The sequence below is a fragment of the Heptranchias perlo genome, chromosome 11 (assembly GCF_035084215.1).
Source record: "Heptranchias perlo isolate sHepPer1 chromosome 11, sHepPer1.hap1, whole genome shotgun sequence".
NCBI classification, from domain to species: domain Eukaryota; kingdom Metazoa; phylum Chordata; class Chondrichthyes; order Hexanchiformes; family Hexanchidae; genus Heptranchias; species Heptranchias perlo.
The window spans coordinates 25,633,055-25,654,656 of NC_090335.1; the positions used below are offsets into that span (position 1 = coordinate 25,633,055).

General features: G+C 47.5%; 1 long non-coding RNA gene across 3 annotated transcripts; it reads left to right on the forward strand.

The window, feature by feature from the left end:
* Nucleotides 1-250: 250 nt before the first annotated feature.
* On the forward strand, nt 251-6,205 carry LOC137326910 (uncharacterized). Of its 3 annotated transcripts, none has more exons than XR_010964291.1 (3): nt 251-356; nt 2,688-2,743; nt 5,534-6,205. It is a non-coding gene; the product is annotated as an uncharacterized lncRNA (long non-coding RNA). The 3 variants fall into 3 exon arrangements; XR_010964293.1 differs by lacking the exon at nt 251-356 and adding an exon at nt 1,970-2,022; XR_010964292.1 differs by lacking the exon at nt 251-356 and adding an exon at nt 2,437-2,510.
* Nucleotides 6,206-21,602: the final 15,397 nt, after the last annotated feature.

Here is a 21,602-nt window from a genome sequence, read left to right on the forward strand (position 1 = left end):
AGGATTTCAATTCCACACTCACCTGACGAAGGAGAAAGCCTCCGAAAACTTGTGATTTTCAAATAAATTTGTTGGACTATAACCTGGTGTTGTAAGATTCTTTACATTTTCCTTGTACGAGCTTCAAAAGAGTTTGACAGGACGGAACACGGCACGGGAGATTTCATGGTGAGGGACCATGTGTGTGTTTTAAGATCTCCTCTTATTTTCTGTCATGTTTCACACCTGGAATTTCCCGGCAAATGAAGTGGAAGGACCCGGATATCCAGCGGCCAGCGCGGCCTGCGGAGACCCCAGGAGGGCCGGGCCGGAGTGCGCGTGTCCGGAGGGCCGGGCCGGAGTGCGCGTGTCCGGAGGTGAGGGGCCAGAGGCGCGTGTCCCGAGGTGAGGGGTCGGAGTGCGCGTGTCCGGAGGTGAGGGGCCGGAGTGCGCGTGTCCAGAGGGCCGGGCCGGAGGCGCGTGTCCCGAGGTGAGGGGCCGGAGTGCGCGTGTCCCGAGGTGAGGGGCCGGAGTGCGCGTGTCCGGAGGTGAGGGGCCGGAGTGCGCGTGTCCCGAGGTGAGGGGCCGGAGTGCGCGTGTCCGGAGGTGAGGGGCCGGAGTGCGCGTGTCCGGAGGTGAGGGGCCGGAGGCGCGTGTCCCGAGGTGAGGGGCCGGAGTGCGCGTGTCCCGAGGTGAGGGGCCGGAGTGCGCGTGTCCGGAGGTGAGGGGCCGGAGTGCGCATGTCCGGAGGTGAGGGGCCGGAGGCGCGTGTCCCGAGGTGAGGGGCCGGAGTGCGCGTGTCCCGAGGTGAGGGGCCGGAGTGCGCGTGTCCCGAGGTGAGGGGCCGGAGTGCGCGTGTCCGGAGGTGAGGGGCCGGAGTGCGCGTGTCCGGAGGTGAGGGGCCGGAGTGCGCGTGTCCGGAGGTGAGGGGCCGGAGTGCGCGTGTCCCGAGGTGAGGGGCCGGAGTGCGCGTGTCCCGAGGTGAGGGGCCGGAGTGCGCGTGTCCGGAGGTGAGGGGCCGGAGTGCGCGTGTCCGGAGGTGAGGGGCCGGAGTGCGCGTGTCCGGAGGTGAGGGGCCGGAGTGCGCGTGTCCGGAGGTGAGGGGCCGGAGTGCGCGTGTCCTGAGGTGAGGGGCCGGAGGCGCGTGTCCGGAGGTGAGGGGCCGGAGTGCGCGTGTCCGGAGGTGAGGGGCCGGAGTGCGCGTGTCCGGAGGTGAGGGGCCGGAGGCGCGTGTCCGGAGGTGAGGGGCCGGAGTGCGCGTGTCCCGAGGTGAGGGGCCGGAGGCGCGTGTCCCGAGGTGAGGGGCCGGAGTGCGCGTGTCCGGAGGTGAGGGGCCGGAGGCGCGTGTCCGGAGGTGAGGGGCCGGAGTGCGCGTGTCCCGAGGTGAGGGGCCGGAGTGCGCGTGTCCCGAGGTGAGGGGCCGGAGTGCGCGTGTCCGGAGGTGAGGGGCCGGAGTGCGCGTGTCCGGAGGTGAGGGGCCGGAGTGCGCGTGTCCCGAGGTGAGGGGCCGGAGGCGCGTGTCCCGAGGTGAGGGGCCGGAGGCGCGTGTCCGGAGGTGAGGGGCCGGAGTGCGCGTGTCCGGAGGTGAGGGGCCGGAGTGCGCGTGTCCCGAGGTGAGGGGCCGGAGTGCGCGTGTCCGGAGGTGAGGGGCCGGAGGCGCGTGTCCGGAGGTGAGGGGCCGGAGTGCGCGTGTTCGGAGGTGAGGGGCCGGAGGCGCGTGTCCGGAGGTGAGGGGCCGGAGTGCGCGTGTCCGGAGGTGAGGGGCCGGAGTGCGCGTGTCCGGAGGTGAGGGGCCGGAGTGCGCGTGTCCCGAGGTGAGGGGCCGGAGGCGCGTGTCCCGAGGTGAGGGGCCGGAGTGCGCGTGTCCGGAGGTGAGGGGCCGGAGTGCGCGTGTCCGGAGGTGAGGGGCCGGAGTGCGCGTGTCCCGAGGTGAGGGGCCGGAGTGCGCGTGTCCGGAGGTGAGGGGCCGGAGGCGCGTGTCCGGAGGTGAGGGGCCGGAGGCGCGTGTCCGGAGGTGAGGGGCCGGAGTGCGCGTGTCCCGAGGTGAGGGGCCGGAGGCGCGTGTCCGGAGGTGAGGGGCCGGAGTGCGCGTGTCCGGAGGTGAGGGGCCGGAGTGCGCGTGTCCGGAGGTGAGGGGCCGGAGTGCGCGTGTCCGGAGGTGAGGGGCCGGAGGCGCGTGTCCGGAGGTGAGGGGCCGGAGTGCGCGTGTCCGGAGGTGAGGGGCCGGAGTGCGCGTGTCCGGAGGTGAGGGGCCGGAGTGCGCGTGTCCGGAGGTGAGGGGCCGGAGTGCGCGTGTCCGGAGGTGAGGGGCCGGAGTGCGCGTGTCCGGAGGTGAGGGGCCGGAGTGCGCGTGTCCGGAGGTGAGGGGCCGGAGTGCGCGTGTCCCGAGGTGAGGGGCCGGAGTGCGCGTGTCCGGAGGTGAGGGGCCGGAGGCGCGTGTTCGGAGGTGAGGGGCCGGAGGCGCGTGTCCGGAGGTGAGGGGCCGGAGTGCGCGTGTCCGGAGGTGAGGGGCCGGAGGCGCGTGTCCGGAGGTGAGGGGCCGGAGTGCGCGTGTCCGGAGGTGAGGGGCCGGAGTGCGCGTGTCCGGAGGTGAGGGGCCGGAGTGCGCGTGTCCGGAGGTGAGGGGCCGGAGTGCGCGTGTCCGGCCGGCCGGCAACGTGTAAAGTTGTGAATAATGTTCCTAAATTATGGTCTTGTGCTTCTTGCAGGATTCGTTTTCCATTTTTGATCCCGATTTCTAGGCGAAGATATTCTCTCACGGAAGGTAGGGGATGATTTGGGGAGTTTTTAATAATTATAATCTACGTGTAATAACGACCCAGCCGCCTTGTTCAGTGTATAAACTTGGATCCCATTTTTGATTTTCATTTACGTTCTTATATTGATTTCTTGAAGAAGTACTTTTAGGGACTGCAAGTGAAGTAATGTAGGAGAGAGAGGAGAATAAATGAAGGAAAGGGCTACAATGAAAATAAAATGCAGTCTAGAGTACAGGAGTACATGGTTTGTTTCCATGAGATTCCTGGATCATCTAAGAGATTGATGTTCTAATCTTGTTACCCTACCATATGGGGGCCAATAATGTCGTTCCCACCGCCCCTAAGCTCTGTGGTGTCAGGGCTGCACAGATGCACCTCATACCTTTGCACAAATGAGCTGATCTCACTCGATAATATGAGATCTGGTCCTCTCAACTTGTTGCTTATGATGTGCTAAGGTGGAAGGGGCAGCAATTTTAGGCACTAGCAGTCAGTAAAGGGCTGCTGCCTGTCCATTGAACCCTGGGAGGTTTCTCAAGGGGAGGAGGTGGCAGCAGGGGGGGAAAGGAAAGGTGGAGAGGAAGGGAAATGTTTTTACTTTTTACTGGGGCTTTTCCTTCAGTGCCGGTAACCAAATGGCATTGTGCGACTGGGTTGCTGTTAGGGCACACCATTCGCAATGTGAATAATTTTCATGGGCCAAATGAGCCACTCATGCAGTTTGTGCACAGGCTCCCAGCGCCCTTCACACTGGTCGGCTGCATTTGGCTGTGCTGAGCCCTTTGAAAACATTGACAGCCTCAGGCCTCTGCACCTGATGATTTGGGATGCCCGCCATCACCTCATCAGCTCCTATAGATATTTTGAAACCCAAGCTTGCCATCGCCTAGTCAACATTTGATATAGCCTGTCATCTCTCCAACTCTTTTCAGCCTTGATGGTGTTCTGCTGTGTGGGCCTTAGCTCTCCAACAAAAAAAAAGTGTACACAAATAATAGGTAAATTCTACTGGTCTGACAATTATTCAGTACAATAATGATGGTACATAATTTATTTTTTAAAATATAGGAGTGGTGAAAATATTTATTTCACAACCAGAACATAAAAGATTTAAGCACCAATACTGGCACTTATAGCTGCCTTTCTGCCAACCCCAATTATGAGTTGGTACTCTGCAGATTATTAATGAAATGGTCATTATAAAACACAGGTCTTGAACATGCATGAAGAACAGGTCCAGACAAAATGCATCCAAGAATACTTTAGGAATGAATGCAGGAGTAGAAAAATCAATAAAAACAGGGGTGGTGGCAGAAGGTTGGAAAAACAGTGTTAAGTGTTTTTTTTAAGATGAAATGAAAAATATACTTTGAAAGAAAGGCCTGTAGTATTATGGTCTCTAGCAGGGATAGCAGTGAAGCCTATTATGAAGAGAGCAATTCAAATGAATTTACTTGGAATTCTACATGATGAAAGGTTTGCAGAAGCCAAGCCACGCCCAACAAATTTTTTAGAATTCTTCAATGCATTAGAATTGGTGGTTGATGGTAATGAAGTGGATGTTACATATGTTATATTGATTTTCAGAAGCTGTTTGATACAGTGCCTCAGGAGCCTCATAGCTAAAGCGAAATCTCTTGGGCTACAGGGAAGAAGTGAATTAATATTGGCTTAAAGGTATTGGAAAAAGGGTAGAGATTAATAACTTTAAATTATAGTACCCATGAATCTGTGCTAGGATCTCGGCGATTCACTGTGTGATCTTTATGAAAATATTAAAGTACAATATACTTTATGGCAAGACAGTGCCAGTAGTCATTTGTGTGGGAAAGCAGAGTGCTTGGAAGAAATTTGGAGAGATTTAGCAACTAACATAAAATGGCATTTTATGTTGAGAAATACAAAACAATATAAAGGTACTAAAAATATAAAATTAGAAAATGAAGGATATATCATTAAATAAGGTGAATTAGGGAAAAAAATCTAGGTGTAACACATGAACCAAATATTATGGGGACAATTTTTCACATATGTATTGAAAAATACATATGTGAAAAATTGCAGTCATTGTAGAGAAGCTTTTGAAAAGTCAAATGTGATGTTGGATATACTCTGATTTGTCCGACATCCAGTATTGAATGAGGAGAAATTTCTTCCAATTAAATATTGGGAAGACCAAAGCCACTGTCGTCGGTCCCCGCCACAAACTCCGTTCCCTAGCCACTGACTCCATCCCCCTCCCTGGCCATTGTCCGAGGCTGAACCAGACCGTTCGCAACCTCTGCATCTTATTTGATCTTGAGCTGAGCTTATGACACCATATCCACTCCATCACCAAGACCGTCTACTTCCATCTCCATAATATCACCAGTCTCCTCCCCTGCCTCAGCCCATCGGATGCTGGAACCCTTATCCATGCTTTTGTTACCTCCAGACTCGACTATTTCAATGCTCTCTTGGCTGGCCTCCTACCTTCCACCCTCCATAAACTTGAGCTCATCCAAAACTCTGCTGCTCGCATCCTAACTCGCACCAAGTCTCATTCACCCATCGCACTTGTGTTCACTGATTTACATTGGCTCCTGGTCCGGCAAAACCTCTAATTTAAAATTCTCATCCTGGTGTTCCAATCCCTCCATGGATGGCCTCTTTTTTGATAATTGCTCCTGTGAAGCACTTTGGGACATTTTACTACGTTAAAGGAGCTATATAAATGCAAATTGTTGTTGATGTCTAAACTGATGCATGGAATCCAAGTTCAAGAAAATGATACTGATATCCTAATTCTATTATAGGACTGCAATATAAATGAGGCGGCTTACTTACTTCAGTGGCAAAGGATCACCAAAAGCAAGGCTAAATGACTGCTGGCGCTGTCCTGCCATCAGGTCCACTATTTTATTCTGGCGGAGCTCTCAACTTTAACATTGTTGGCTTCTACTGATCTTCCACCAACATTAGAAAAGGTTACTGACCAGAATGATAGAGACACAAATGTGACTTTGTCACAACAAAGCTCTTGCAAAATTACACAAGCAGATCCTTTAATTTGATTGTGATAATCTGAGGATCCTTCCTATTTTAAATCATAAGAATCGCTGTATATTATGTATTTTTTATAGGAACTAGTAAATTGCCCATGGTCAGCTGATGAATATGCTTTTTTTATACATATAAAAGATGTTGACAGTTGAGAGGTAGACTTTAGAAACTCACTCCACAGAACCATCTACTGGCCAGAGTCTGCAACTAAATCTTGACAGCTGAAATAGCAAAATTGAATGGAATTTGTTGGAAAAGCAATCTACAGTGATAAATGTTGACAGCAAGTTACAACCAAAAATCATGACAGCAGGAAATAGGATTTGTGGAGAGGAAGTGCATGTTCTATCCAAGGGTTTTAATAAAATATACATAGATTTGTAGCTATGTCAAGTATTGCAACAAATTAAAAATGCTTTCAGGGAGAGATTTCTTCTGGCTTTGTATAGGAGAGAGTACACGAAGGGGGGAATTTTAACCCCCAAGGACGGGTGGGTTGGGGGCAGGTGGGAAAATAAAAATTTCAAAATTCTCAAACCCAACCCCGACCTGCCTCCAGCGCGCCCACTTCTGATTTTAACGGAGGTGTGTTTGAGTGCGTGGAGTCACCTGCTCACCGGAGTCGGATCACTCATTATCACATGAAAACAAGGCGCATTTGAAGAGATTTTACCACAGATTTAAAATTAACGCCTCCAGAACGGGTTTCACAGGGCTCGGGAAACTCGTCAGTGAAACGGAGGCGAGATTGATCGGCACTTCATCGGGATGTTTAAACTTCTGATTCCCTGATATGAATAAAGACTGAGTGCTTACAGCTGCTTTCTCGGTTCCCACCGGCAAACATTTTGATGAGAATCGTTGTGGTGACAGACGTGTTGCAGAAGTTTGGACGCTTTCAAATGGAGTATATTAGGATGGCGGGGGGCGCATGGCTGCTTTCAATTGGACTTCGGACGGGGAAGACAATCACCATCCAAGGCAGCAAGGCCGTGCTGTGGTTGGAGCTACAGGTACCCACTTGTAAACACTCCCACCAACCTGTGCTACTCTAGTCAGTTCGCCTATTTCCCAAAGCATGCTGGATGATGGTACTGGATTCCTTTCTCACATTCCCCCATAGGCAGGTGCTGTGCTCCAGCACTAACCCACCTATTACAACCTTCTTATTCCTTTTCATATCTTTGTTTCAATTTAATCTAGTTAACGTCCATAGTTGTTTCTAACATGATCAACTTTCGCCAAGAGACACTGAGGAGTCTTTTATTACAACACATCATCATAGTTGTTATTACAGTCAGAATAGCTTGCAAAATTACTAGAGACATAAGGAACATTCCTGCCCAAGGATGCTGTCCTGTATTATATACTACCTCCCACCACCCCAAGTTTCCCAACTTATCTACCCTCTTTGGTGTAGTCGTTGTCCTGTCGCACCAAATGTTTCTCAGATGTAGCAGTATGTTCCAAAATATGCTTGAGATTCAGGGATGGGAGGAATGGGGTGGCTGATCAGCTTGTAGGGCCTCCTGTTGAAGAGCCATGACTAATGTTGGTAATATTATGAGGCGGGACAGGCATGAGTACAGCATTACCTATCTGGGTTATCTCACTGGGCAAGAACAGAAATTAGGGATAGTGATCGAACATAGGCATCCAGCAGCTGTCACATGTCAGTTGGAAGTAGATACACAGTATTCTCCTTGTCCTTTGTAGGTGTGCTTTATTCTTTTAGAGTTCCATTTTCAACATTTTGGGTACAGTAGCATAGTGGTTATGTTACTGGACTAGCAATCCGGAGGCCTGGACTAATAATCCAGAGTCATGAGTTCAAATCTCCCCACAGCAGCTGGGGAATTTAAATTCAATTAATTAAATAAGATCTGGAATTTAAAAAAAAACTAGTATCAGTAATGGTGGCCATGAAACTACCGGATTGTCGTAAAAATCCATCTGGTTCACTAATGTCCTTTAGGGAAGGAAACCTGCCATTCTTACCCGGTCTGGCTTATATGTAACTCCAGACCCACAGCAATGTGGTTGATTCTTAATTGCCCTCTGAAATGGCCTAGCAAGCCACTCAGTTGTATAGTCTTGCTACAAAAAGTCATAATAGGAATAAAACCAGACGGACCACCCGGCATCAGACCACTAGGCACCGGACACGACAACGGCAAACCAAGCCCAGTCGACCTTACAAAGTCCTCCTCACTAACATCTGGGGACTTGTGCCAAAATTGGGAGAGTCCCACAAACTAGTCAAGCAATAGCCTGACATAGCCATACTCACAGAATCATACCTTTCAGCCAATGTCCCAGACTCTTCCATCACCATCCCTGGGTATGTCCTGTCCCACTGGCAGGACAGACCCACCAGAGGTGGCGGTACAGTGATATACAGTCAGGAGGGAGTGGTCCTGGAGTCCTCAACATCGACTCCGGACCCCATGAAATCTCATGGCATCAGGTCAAAGATGGGCAAGGAAACCTTCTTCTGATTACCACCTACCGCCCTCCCTCAGCTGATGAATCAGTCCTCCTCCATGTTGAGCACCACTTGGAGGAAGCACTGAGGGTAGCAAGAGCACAGAATATACTCTGGTTGGGGGACTTCAATTTCCATCACCAAGAGTGGCTCGGTAGCACCATGACTGACCGAGCTGGCCGAGTCCTGAAGGACATAGCTGCCAGACTGGGGCTGCGGCAGGTGGTGAGCGAACCAACACGAGGGAAAAACCTACTTGACCTCGTCCTCACCAATCTACCTGTCGCAGATGCATCTGTCCATGACAATATTAGTAGAAGTGACCACCGCAAAGTCCTTGTGGAGATGACATCCCACCTTCACACTGAGGACACCATCCAATGTGTTGTGTGGCACTACCACCCTACTAAATGGGATAGATTCAGAACAGATCTAGCAGCTCAAAACTGGGCATCCATGAGGCACTGTGGGTCATCAGCAGCAGCAGAATTGTATTCCAGCACAATCTGTAACCTCATGGCCTTGCATATTTCTCACTTTACTGTTACCAACAAGCCAGGGGATCAACCCTGGTTCAATGTAGAAGAGAATGCCAGGAGCAGCACCAGGCATGCCTAAAAATTAGATGCCAACCTGGTGAAACTACAACACAGGGCTACATGCATGCTAAACAGCAGAAGCAACATGCTATAGACAGAGCTAAGTGATTCCACAACCAACGGATGAGATCAAAGCTGTGCAGTCCTGCCACATCCAGTCGTGAATGGTGGTGGACAATTGAACAACTAACGCGAGGAGGAGGCTCTGTGAACATCCCCATCCTCAATGATGGCAGAGTCCAGCACGTGAGTGCAAAAGACAAGGTTGAAGCATTTGCAACCATCTTCAGCCAGAAGTGCCGAGTGGATGATCCATCTCGACCTCCTCCCGATATCCCCACCATCACAGAAGCCAGTCTTCAGCCAATTTGATTCACTCCATGTGATGTCAAGAAACGGCTGAGTGCACTGGATACAACAAAGGCTATGGGCCCCGACAGCATCCCAGCTGTAGTGCTGAAGACTTGTGCTCCAGAACTAACTGCACTTCCAGCCAAACTGTTCCAGTACAGCTACAATACTGGCATCTACCCGACAATGTGGAAAGTTGCCCAGGTATGTCCTGTCCACAAAAAGCAGAACAAATCCAATCCGGCCAATTACCGCCCCATCAGTCTACTCTCAATCATCAGCAAAGTGATGGAAGGTGTCGTCGACAGTGCTATCAAGCGGCATTTACTCACCAATAACCTGCTCACCTGTGCTCGGTTTGGGTTCTGCCAGGACCACTCGGCTCCAATCCTCATTACAGCCTTGGTCCAAACATGGACAAAAGAGCTGAATTCCAGAGGTGAGGTGAGAGTGACTGCCCTTGACATCAAGGCAGCAATTGACCGAGTGTAGCACCAAGGAGCCCTAGTAAAATTGAAGTCAATGGGAATCAGGGGGAAAACTCTCCAATGGCTGGGGTCATAACACAAAGGAAGATGGTAGTGGTCATTGGAGACCAATCATCTCAGCCCCAGGACATTGCTGCAGGAGTTCCTCAGGGCAGTGCCTTTGGCCCAACCATCTTAAGCTGCTTTATCAATGACCTTCCCTGTATCATAAGGTCAGAAATGGGGATGTTCGCTGATGATTGCACAGTGTTCAGTTCCATTCGCAACCCCTCAGATAATGAAGCAGTCTGTGCCCACATGCAGCAAGACCTGGACAACATCCAGGCTTGGGCTCATAAGTGGCAAGTAACATTCGCGCCAGACAAATGCCAGGCAATGACCATCTCCAACAAGAGAGAGTCTAACCACATCCCCTTGACATTCAATGGCATTACCATCGCCGAATCCCCCACCATCAACATCCTGGGGGTCACCATTGACCAGAAACTTAACTGGACCAGCCATATAAACACTGTGGCTACAAGAGCAGGTCAGAGGCTGGGTATTCGCAGCAAGTGACTCACCTCCTGACTCCCCAAAGCCTTTCCACCATCTACAAGTCACAGATCAGGAGTGTGATGGAAGACTGTCCACTTGCCTGGATGAGTGCAGCTCCAACAACACTCAAGAAGCTCAACACCATCCAGGACAAAGCAGCCCGCTTGATTGGTACCCCATCCACCATCCTAAACATTCACTCCCTTCACTGGTGCACAGTGGCTGCAGTGTGTACCATCCACAGGATGCACTGCAGCAACTCGCCAAGGCTTCTTCGACAGCACCTCCCAAACCCTCTACCACCTAGAAGGACAAGGGCAACAGGCACATGGGAACAACACCACCTGCACGTTCCCCTCCAAGTCACACACCATCCCGACTTGGAAATATATTGGCATTTCTTCATCATCGCTGGGTCAAAGTCCTGGAACTCCGTTCCTAACAGCACTGTGGGAGAACCTGCACCACACGGACTGCAGCGGTTCAAGAAGGCGGCTCGCCACCACCTTCTCAAGGGCAATTAGGGATGGGCAATAAATGCCAGCCTTGCCAACGACGCCCACATCACATGAACGAATAAAAAAAACACTTGCAGTGCAGCTGGGAAACTCCTTATTGAGAATGAAACCACACATTGGAACATTTGCTTTGAACACATCACATCGACACACATAGATACCAGACTTCCAAAAGCAACAGGCTGTATCTGGTTCCACCTCGGTTTCTTCCTTTTTTAACAGGGTATGTGAATATTCCACAAGTTCCTTGGGTATCTTTCCTTCCAAGACCACTACGGATTCGACTGCATACACGGGTAGCCGAACAAGATGTCTCATCTTGGATCGTAGGGAACATGACTTTAAGGCCAATAAGTGGGCTCGGGGAAACAGCGATACAGACCTTTTTTACTACCAACACTTAATTAACTGGCTCAACAACTGTAGTTAGCTGGAATGCCCCACTTAATCGACTGCTGCTGAGTAATAAAGGCTGGAACTTGATTGTTCTCAATATCGTTCAGGCCTTTCTGAACTTGATCTAACATGAAAGCTCCGCACAGGCTACAGGTTATAGCCTTAGAGATCTTATCCTTCACCTTGGTGCAGTCGTTGACAACCTCATTGATTTTACAGGGACTGCGGGGAGGATGAGCACCATGGTACAGGAAGCCGTTCAAGTGGGGGCGTAAAAAGGAAGATGGTTGTAGTAGGCGACAGTATAGTTAGGGGGATAGACACTGTTCTCTGCAGCCAGGAGCATGAGTCCCGAAGGCTATGTTGCCGACTCGGTGCCAGGGTTAGGATACCTCCTCCGGGCTGGAGAAGAACTTGGAGTGGGAGGTGAAGGATCTAGTTGTTGTGGTCCATGTAGGTACCAACGACATAGGTGGGACTAAGAAAAAGGTTCTGCTGGGAGAGTTTGAGCAGCTAGGGACTAAATTAAAAAGCAGAACCACAAAGGTAATAATCTCTGGATTATTACCTGAGCCACGAGCAAATTGGCATAGGATCAGGGAGATGAATGTGTGGCTCAAAGATTGGTGTGGGAGAAGTGAGTTTCGATTCATGGGGCACTGGCACCAGTACTGGGGAAAGAGAGAGCTGTTCTGTTGGGGCGGACTACATCTGAACCATGCTGGGACCAGAGTTCTAGCGAATCGAATAACTAGGGAGGTAGATAGGGCTTTAAACTAAATGGGGGGGTGGGGGGAGAGGATCCCGGTGGAGAAAAATCTAGAATGCTGAAAAGAAAAGACAAGGAAGCAGTGCAGGAAAGTGATTGGGGTAAGGATAACCAGATTGTGTCAGGAAGGGACAGAGCGTACAAACAAAAGAGTGCACTAACAAATAGGGTCCGGGTAAGAAAAAATGGTAATGAGACAAATAGGGCCATAATACAAAAAAATGTTAAGATGTCTAAAAATGTTAAAAAGACAAATCTAAAGGCACTGTATCTGAATGCACAAAGCATTCGTAATAAGGTAGACGAATTAACAGCGCAAATAAATGTAAACGGATACGATATAATTGCGATTACAGTGACATGGCTGCAGGGTGACCAAGGCTGGGAGCTGAATATCCAAGGGTATTTGATATTTAGGAAGGACAGGCAAAAAGGAAAAGGAGGTGGGGTGGCGTTGTTAGTAAAGGATGAAAGCAGAGTATTAGCAAGAGAGGATACTGGCTTAGAAAATCAAGATGTAGAATCAGTCTGGGTGGAGTTAAGGAGCACCAAGGGGCAGAAAACACTGATGGGAGTTGTCTATAGGTCTCCAAACAGTAGTGATAATGTAGGGGATGGGATCAAACAGGAAATTAGAGATGCACGTAACAAGGGTACTACCGTAATCATGGGTGACTTCAAATCTGCATATAGAATGGCCAAACCAAATTAGCAATAATACTGTGGAGGATAAATTCCTGGAGTGTGTACAAGATGTTTTTTTTAGACCAGTAAATTGAGGAGCCAACTAGGGAACAAGCTATCCTAGATTGGGTGTTGTGCAATGAGAAGGGGTTAATTAATAATCTTATTGTGCAGGGTCCTTCAGGGAAGAGTGACCATAATATAGAATTCTTCATTAAGATGGAAAGTAAAGTAGTCCAATCCGAAACTAGGGTTCTAAATGTAAACTAAGGAAACTTTTTGTTTTATTCGTTCATGGGATGTGGGCGTTGCTGGCAAGGCCAGCATTTATTGCCCATCCCTAATTGCCCTTGAGAAGGTGGTGGTGAGCCGCCTTCCTGAACCGCTGTAGTCCATGTCGTGAAGGTTCTCCTACAGTGCTGTTAGGTAGGGAGTTCCAGGATTTTGAAGGAACAGCGATATATTTCCAAGTCGGGATGGTGTGTGACTTGGAGGGGGTCGTGCAAGTGGTGTTGTTCCCATGTGCCTGCTGCCCTTGTCCTTCTAGGTGGTAGAGGTCACGGGTTTGGGAGGTGCTGTCGAAGAAGCATTGGCGAGTTGCTCACTCCTCATACGAAGGTATGAGAGTAAACTTGCAAGGAACATAAAAGCGGACTGTTAAAGCTTCTACAAGTATGTAAAAAGAAAAAGATTAGTGAAGACAAATGTAGGTCCCTTACAGTCAGAAATAGGAGAATTTATAGTGGGGAACAAGGAAATGGCAGACCAATTAAACAAATACTTTGGTTCTGTCTTCACGGAAGAGGACACTAATAACTTCCCAGAAATGCTAGGGAACCAAGGGTTTCGTGAGAAGGAGGAATTAAAGGCAATTAGTATTAGTAAAACAATAGTGCTGGAGAAATTAATGGGACTGAAAGCCGATAAATCCCCAGGGCCTGATAATCTGGATCCCAGAGTACTAAAAGAGGTAGCCATGGAAATAGTGGATGCATTGGTTGTCATCTTCCAAAATTCTATAGATTATGAAACAGTTCCTACAGATTGGAGGGTGGCAAATATAACCCCACTATTTAAAAAAGGAGGGAGAGAGAAAACAGGGAACTACAGACCGGTTAGTCTAACATCAGTAGTAGGGAAAATGCCAGAGTGTATTATAAAGGATGCGACAACAGGACACTTAGAAAATATCAATGGGATTAGACAAAATCAACATGAATTTATGAAAGGGAAATCATGTTTGACAAACCCACTCGAGTTTTTTGTGGATGTAACTGGTAGAATAGATAAGGGAGAACCAGTGGATGCGGTTTATTTGGATTTTCAGGAGGCCCATGATGAAGTCCCACATAAGAGGTTGGTGTGCAAAGTTAAAGCACATGGGATTGGTGGTAATATACTGGCTGGTTTGAAAATTGGTTAACAGACAAGAAACAGAGTAGGAATAAATGGGTCTTTTTCGGGGTGGCAGGCAGTGACTAGTGGGGTACCGCAGGGATCAGTGCTTGGGCCCCAGCTATTCACAATATATATCAATGGTTTGGATGAGGGAACCAAATGTAATATTTCCAAGTTTGCTGATGACGCAAAACTGGGTGGGATAGTGAGTTGTGAAGAGGATGCAAAGAGGCTTCAAGGCGATTTAGACAGGTTGAGTGAGTGGGCAAATACATGGCAGATGCAGTATAACGTGGATAAATGTGAAGTTATCCACTTCGGAAAGAAAAACAGAAAGGCAGAATATTATTTAAATGGTGATAAATTGGGAAATGTTGATGTACAAAGGGACCTGGGTGTCCTTGCACACCAGTTACTGAAAGCAAACATGCAGGTGCAGCAAGCAGTTAGGAAGGCAAATGGTATGTTGGTCTTCATTGCAAGAGGATTTGACTACAGGAGCAAGGATGTCTTACTGCAGTTATACAGGGCCTTGGTGAGACCACACCTGGAGTATTGTATGCAGTTTTGGTCTCCTTTCCTAAGAGAGGATATACTTGCCATAGAGGGAGTGCAGCGGAGGTTCACCAGACTGATTGCTGGGATGGCAGGACTGTCGTATGAGGAGAGATTGGGTCGATTAGAGTATTCTCGTATTCACTAGAGTTTAGAAGAATGAGAGGGGATCTCATTGAAATGTATAAAATTCTGACAGGGCTAGACAGACTGGATGCAGGGAGGATGTTTCCCATGGCTGGGGTGTCCAGAACGAGGGCTCACAGTCTCAGGATACAGGGTAGGACATTTAGGACTGAGATGAGAAGAAATTTCTTCACTCAGAGGGTGGTGAACCTGTGGAATTCTCTACCACAGAAGGCTGTGGAGGCCAGGTCACTGAATATATTTAGGAAGGAGATAGATAGATTTTTAGACACAAAAGGCATCAAGGGATATGGGGAGAGAGCGGGAATATGGTATTGAGATAGAGGATCAGCCATGATCATACTGAATGGCATAGCAGGCTTGAAAGGCTGAATGGCCTACTCCTGCTCCTATTTTCTATGTTTCTATCTAGCCCTGTAAGGCTACGGGTGGTTCCCACACTTCTAGACAATCTTGAACTTTCTGGCTAGCTTATCTGCCTTTCCATTCTATAATAATATCATGGACTGTCCGAATGAGTTTGCGGCACAGGACTGTAGGAACTTCAAAAATCATTGTTTTTATTAAGGGACAATGAAATTGTTTGTACAGTGACTGCTCTTTCCACTCAGAAAGCTGTGACTCATCAGGTTGAAATGCTTGAAGCTCAAAAGGTGTCAGACCAACTTCATAAAAACAAAACTAGTACAGACCAAATTAACTTCAGCAATGCCGAAGTAAGGGTTAACTACTTCTTGCTTGTCAAAACCTATGGGGTTGGGGGAGGAATTAATCACAAGAGCAGGTCTCAGACTAAAAAAATCAGTGCTTTGTTCAAATTGATTTAAAACAAGACCACGCATCTTTAATTCAAACTGTATAAAGCAGTAGCAGTTTTTAGCTGTAATCCAATTAAAATAAAATGCTTTGAAGAAGTTCAAATTGATTCAAAGGCTTTGTGATGTTAAAACAGTGATAACATGCACAAAGATCCTAATACAATTAAATTCTGGATAATAAAATCTGTCAAAACAAGCAGAAATCATCAGTTACATCACCATTAATTTTAAACCCATTCTCGTCAGGAAGACAGCTTTTCAGTTCATTCATCTCATTTTTAAAAAAGATTCCAATTGTTAAAGCATTTTGCATTTATTTAAGTGGTGTCCAAGTTTATTAACTCTTCGATAGTCCAACTACACAACATTTCCCAATTCTTGTCATAGAGATAGGAGGTAGAGATCCTTTCATCATTCTTTTCTTTTTTTGGCTACTTTTATTTTCGGACCACAGTCAATCACAAGATCAAAGGTTTGCTGTCAGTTTGCTATCACATTCCAGTACAATCAAGATCATTAAATAAATAGAATCGCCTCAAATGTCCCAAAATTTTAACACATCAATTCACGCTCTTCGATTCTCAACACAACTCCAAATACATCAATTACACGTCCGCCAATACTCCTTACCCACTTCAAATCATTAAGCATTTAAGAATTACAAAATGCCAATTTTTAGATGTGCGGAATTAGAGACGCTCACAAAATTTACAATAAATAGAATTTCACCATGGCCACCATAAAAGCCTGGTTTGCACAATTTAATAGGTTAGTTAACCTCAATAACTCCAATTTAATTCAGCAATATCAAAATTAAACACAAGACAGAACAGATAAAATTATCAAAACAGCACATGCTTACAAAAACCCAGTAAATTACATTGCACAAAAGGGAACAACACAGAGCAAGCATTGAAAGGGTCATTTTCGGGTTGGCAGGTTGTAACTAGTGGGGTGCTGCAAGGATCAGTACTTGGGCCTCAGCTATTTACAATCTATATCAATGACATAGATGAGGGGACTGAGTATAATGTATCCAAGTTTGCTGAAGATACAAAGCTAGGAGGGAAAGTAAGTTGCGAGGAGGACGCAAAGAGGCTACAAAGGGATGTAGACAGGTTCAGTGATTGGACAAGAAGGTAGGAAGAACAGAAAAGCAGAATATTTTTTTTTAAAGTGGAAGACTAGTAAATGTTGGTATTCAGAGGGATATGGGTAACCTGGAAGTGAACATGTAGGTACAGCAAGCAATTAGGAAAGCAAATAGTATATTAGCCTTTATTGCATAGGGGTTGGCGTATAAGAGTAAGGAAGTATTGCTGCAATTATATAGGACTTTGGTGAGACCACACCTGGAGTCCTGTGTACAGTTTTGGTCTCTTTACCTAAGGAAGGATATACTTGCCTTAGAAGCGGCGCAACAAAGGTTCACTAAATTGATTCCTGGGATGAGAGGGTTGTCCTATGAGGAGATTGAGTAAAATGGGCCTATATTCTCTGGTGTGTAGAAGAATGAGAGGTAATCTCATTGAAACATACAAGATTCTGTGAATGCTTAACAGGGTAGATGCTGAGAGGATATTTCCCTTGGCTGGAGAGTCTAGAACTAGGGTGCATAGTCTCAGAATAAGGGGACTGCCATTTAGGACTGAGATGAGGAAAAAATTCTTCATTCAGAGGGTTGTGAATCTTTGGAATTCTCTACCCCAGAGGACTGTGGATACTCAGTCATTGAGTATATTCAAAACTGAGATCGATAGATTTTTGGACACTAAAGGAATCAAGGGATATGGGGATAGGGCGGGAAAGTGGAGTTGAGTTCGAAAATCAGCCATGATCTTATTGAATGGTGGAGCAGGTTCGAGGGACCGTATGGCCTACTTCTGCTCCTATTCCTTATGTAGCCCGCAACAGTGAAAAGAAAGCACTCACACAGGCATTTAAAGAGACGGTACACGGAACAAAAGAACACATTGTGTAGCTTGCAATTCTCTCCATTTCTCCTTCCATATTCCATAATAGACTGATTTATCCTTTTTCACTTGAACCAATTTTGAATTTCTGATCTTTGCTACTTAACCCCATTCTGTACATATTCAAAACTTCAAGCTCACAGTCTGTGTTCTTACCTCCAGTTCCTCCATCTTTTTTCCTCCATATTGGGAGGTCCGTTTTTCTAGTTCACCCAATCTACTTCCCCCGGCCCTTGCCAGTATTATGGACAGCATAAATGAGCTTTTCCATGCCCCTACTGGCAGTAACCTGTTGTTTCAGGTGATTGATTTCTGCCTGACAGACTCTGTAGTCTGGTCCTACTATCCTTTTATGCTCTTGTTGTTTCATTAGTCCTGGCATTACTTTACTTGCAGCCTGAGGTTCATTATTACTGTGTTCTAGTTCTTCAACCCTCCCTTCCAGCTGGGCATTTGTAACTTTATTACCTTCATTTTTAGTCCTTAATGAGATTACCTTTTGTTCAAAATTAAAAATTGATCCCTGACAACAGACTGCAAATTTTCCTTTTTGTTCAAGGTTTGTTTTTAATTCTTCATTGTCTTGTTTTAGTTTTTTAAGTTCATCGCCCTTTCTCTCTTTCTCTTCAGTAATGTAGAGAAAGGTTGCCACTTTCCAATCATCGGCCCTGAATGTCTTATCTTCCACCAATTCACGAGATAACTTGTCTATCTGTTCTATGCTCTGGTTTTATATGAATAATGGTTGTTGTGAAGTCAGTTTCTGCTTAACATAGTCTCTTGCCCAATGAAATAGAGACTTTACCTCTTTTGCTTTGTCAGAGTTACTGCTCATCATGATATCACCCTTAACTTTACACCGTTAACCTTCCCCTTTCATTTCACCCTTGAATCCCGTTAACCTCACCATTACTTTACCATCAACCTCACCGATTCACGTCTGAATTCCCAGCTGTTCATGTCCCAAGAGGTTTAAGCCCACTCCTCCGTGAATATTGAGGTTAGTCCGTCAATAACCCTATCTCTTCGAGAAGCAGGTTGGTCGCTAATAAATGTGAGAGTCGTTCTTACTTATCCGCTCGGTATTGATTAAATAAAATGGTTTGGACCGCTGAACTCAAAAGAGATGGTTTTATTAACCTACTTAAACATAAATGCACTGCCAATTAAAAGCAATGATACAAGACATACATATGTTTGCAATGATATAAGGCATACATAGGTTTGCCTAAACATAAATGTTGCTACAATTACAAGCAATGATATAAGACGTACATAGATTTGTCTAAACATTACAACCTCAATAGCTGTGCCAGGAGAAATTGATCAGTCTTCCTCCTATCAGCACCCATGTCACGAATTGTCTGTGGAAGACTAACTGACTAGGATTCTGGGCTATCTTTACATTAGGTTTTCATCTGCCCTGCAATTCCCTCCCCCACCTCCCCCGTTAGTGCGCCTGCATGACACTATTATCCTCAGTATAGAGATGTTTCTAATTCTTATCTTGGACATGCACTGGGTCTGGAGGTGTTATTAGATGGCCGTTTACAGACCTTGAATCTGATAACATGTGAAGCTTTCCTTGGGAATTGCAAGTTTGCAGTTTTTCAAAAGCTGTTCTTGGAGCTTTAAGTTGTAAACACACCCATCAGTCTTTGCAGTTCTAGTTAGCCTATTTCCCAAATCATGCTGAATAACACTACTGGATTCCTTTCTCACACAGGGTGTACAGACAGAGGCTCAGCTTCCTTGACCTAGATGAAGAGCAGAGCTTCCGCAGGCTCAGATTGACACGGCAGATGGTTGCAGCCATATGCAGCCTCCTAGAGCAAGGCCTGCACCCTGCTGGACCTGGTGGCCACGCACTGCCAGTTGCTGTCAAAGTCACCACTGTCCTCAATTTCTCTGCCTCTGGCTCCTCCCAGTGTGCCACCGGAGACGTCTCAAGGGTCTCTCAGTCAGCTGCACATAAATGTATAAGGCAGGTGACGGATGGGTTGTTTTCCAGGGCGTCGACTAATGTCAACTTCCCTTGCGATGGCAATAACCAGAATTAGAGGGCAGTTGGATTCGCGTCTCTGGCTGGCTGCCCACAGGTACAGGATGCGATTGATTGCATACACGTGGCAATCCGAGGACCACCATGTGAACCAGGAGTTTTTATCAACCACAAGGTATTTCATTCCATCAACGTACAGTTGGTGTGCAACCACAAGAAGAGGTTCATGCAGGTATGCGCCAGATTCCCTGAGAGCTGCTGTGATGCTTTTATACTGCGGCAGTCCAACATCCCTGACCTCTTTGTACCAGGAAATAGACTTAAGGGGTGGGTCATATGAGACAAGGGATACACCCTTCAAACTTGGCTCATGACACCTGTGAAGAACCCCACCAATGAGGCACAACAGCGCTACAGTGAGACCCATATGACCACCAGATGTGTCATCGAGCAAGACGTTGGCATGTTGAAGATGTGCTTCAGGCATCTGGATAGGTCTGGAGGTGCCCTTCAGTACTCGCCATTGAGGGTGTCCAGAAAGATAGTAGTGTGGTGCATCCAGCACAACATTGTGCAGCAGAGAGGATTGGAGGTGAAGGACGACCAAGGCGCTCATCAATCATCTTCTGATGATGAGACCATTGAAGAGGAGGAGGTGAAGGAGCAATATGAAGATGGGGCACCCATTGCCAAACCAGCCACGTACATTGCTGCTCAGGATGCCAGGGATGCCCTAATAGCTTGAAGGTTCAGTTAGTCAGTCACACTGGGTCCCGTCATGTATTGACATTCATCATGAAGTAATTGAAAGGGCCAGTTGGCACTCGTGACGCAATAATGGGCAAGACGGGGAAGTGGTGCAAATCATTACATTTTATGTGCCGTTATGTAAAAATGAAACTTAACAACATAACATTTTGTCAAACATCCATGTGCACACCCTTGGTGAATTACAATAGTTTTCTCTTACACTTCCTTCCGCTTCTATGTGGTGCATCCCCCATGGCTTCAGTAGAGGCAGAGACAGGCTGCTCAGATCCCTGCCCTGACTGCTGTGATGCTTTTGGCCTACGACCTCTGGGTTTTGGAGCTCCTGAGGGCCCCGCCAAAGACTATTCCATTTCGGCCATCAGGAGATGAGGCAACATGGTGGGTACTGGCTGAAGTTGGGGGGGTCAATGGGTGAGAAGTGGGAGCATTTTGAGTGGAGTTCCCACTTCCATGTCACCTTTCGCCTTCATCCCTTTCCTGGGCCAGCGCCACATCACTCCCACCAGGCTGCTGAAGAGCAGCTTGGTGCAAATCAGTGATGCGTTGTAATGCCACGGATAAGGTGTCTGTCATCCTGTTTAAGGTGACAGACATCTCCTGCATGGCTGTGGTTGTGGACTGCATAGACTCATTTGAGAGCCGTGCTTGAAGCTCCATGGAGGCGGCCACTCTCTCCATGGCGGACATTCTCGGAATTACTCGCGACACCAATCCACTAGTGTTGGAGCTGGACTCCTCCAACCTCTCTGCTATTGTGGAGAGTGTGCGTGGTACGTCTACCAGTACCTCGCAAATTTGCTGCTGTACCTCAATTGTTCTCCTTTTCAAAGATGGCCCCCAGGGTTCAGCATCTGTGTCCAGCTGAGCAGAGCATGGAGAGGAGTATGGCCTCCAACGAGGACTCTCCACAGCTGCACCTGCCACCAGTGTCTGCTCGTGCTCACTTGTGAATTGTAAATGACCAGGTGAAAACCCAACTAACTCTAACTGGACCCACCGAAGTGCGAGTATTTGCACTGGTGCATGGCTGTACATCCTGTGATGGTGCATCCTCAGAAGGAATGAGCTCCTCTGAGGAATCGTCATCAGGCATGTCCGCAGACTGTTACTCAATGCGTGAAGGCCCTGGAAGACAGAAGAAATGGATATGAATAACAATCTCACCAATCACCATACTCAGGCTTCTCATAGTTCAGTCATTGATGAAATAAAGTCAACATGTGTGTCAGAGATATTTTTAATTCTGTCACCAGGCAGCTGTGAGTTCCCAGTCTCCCCATCTCCGATTGTCAGGGACGCAAAGGTGCCACTTATCTCCAGGGCCTCCTCCT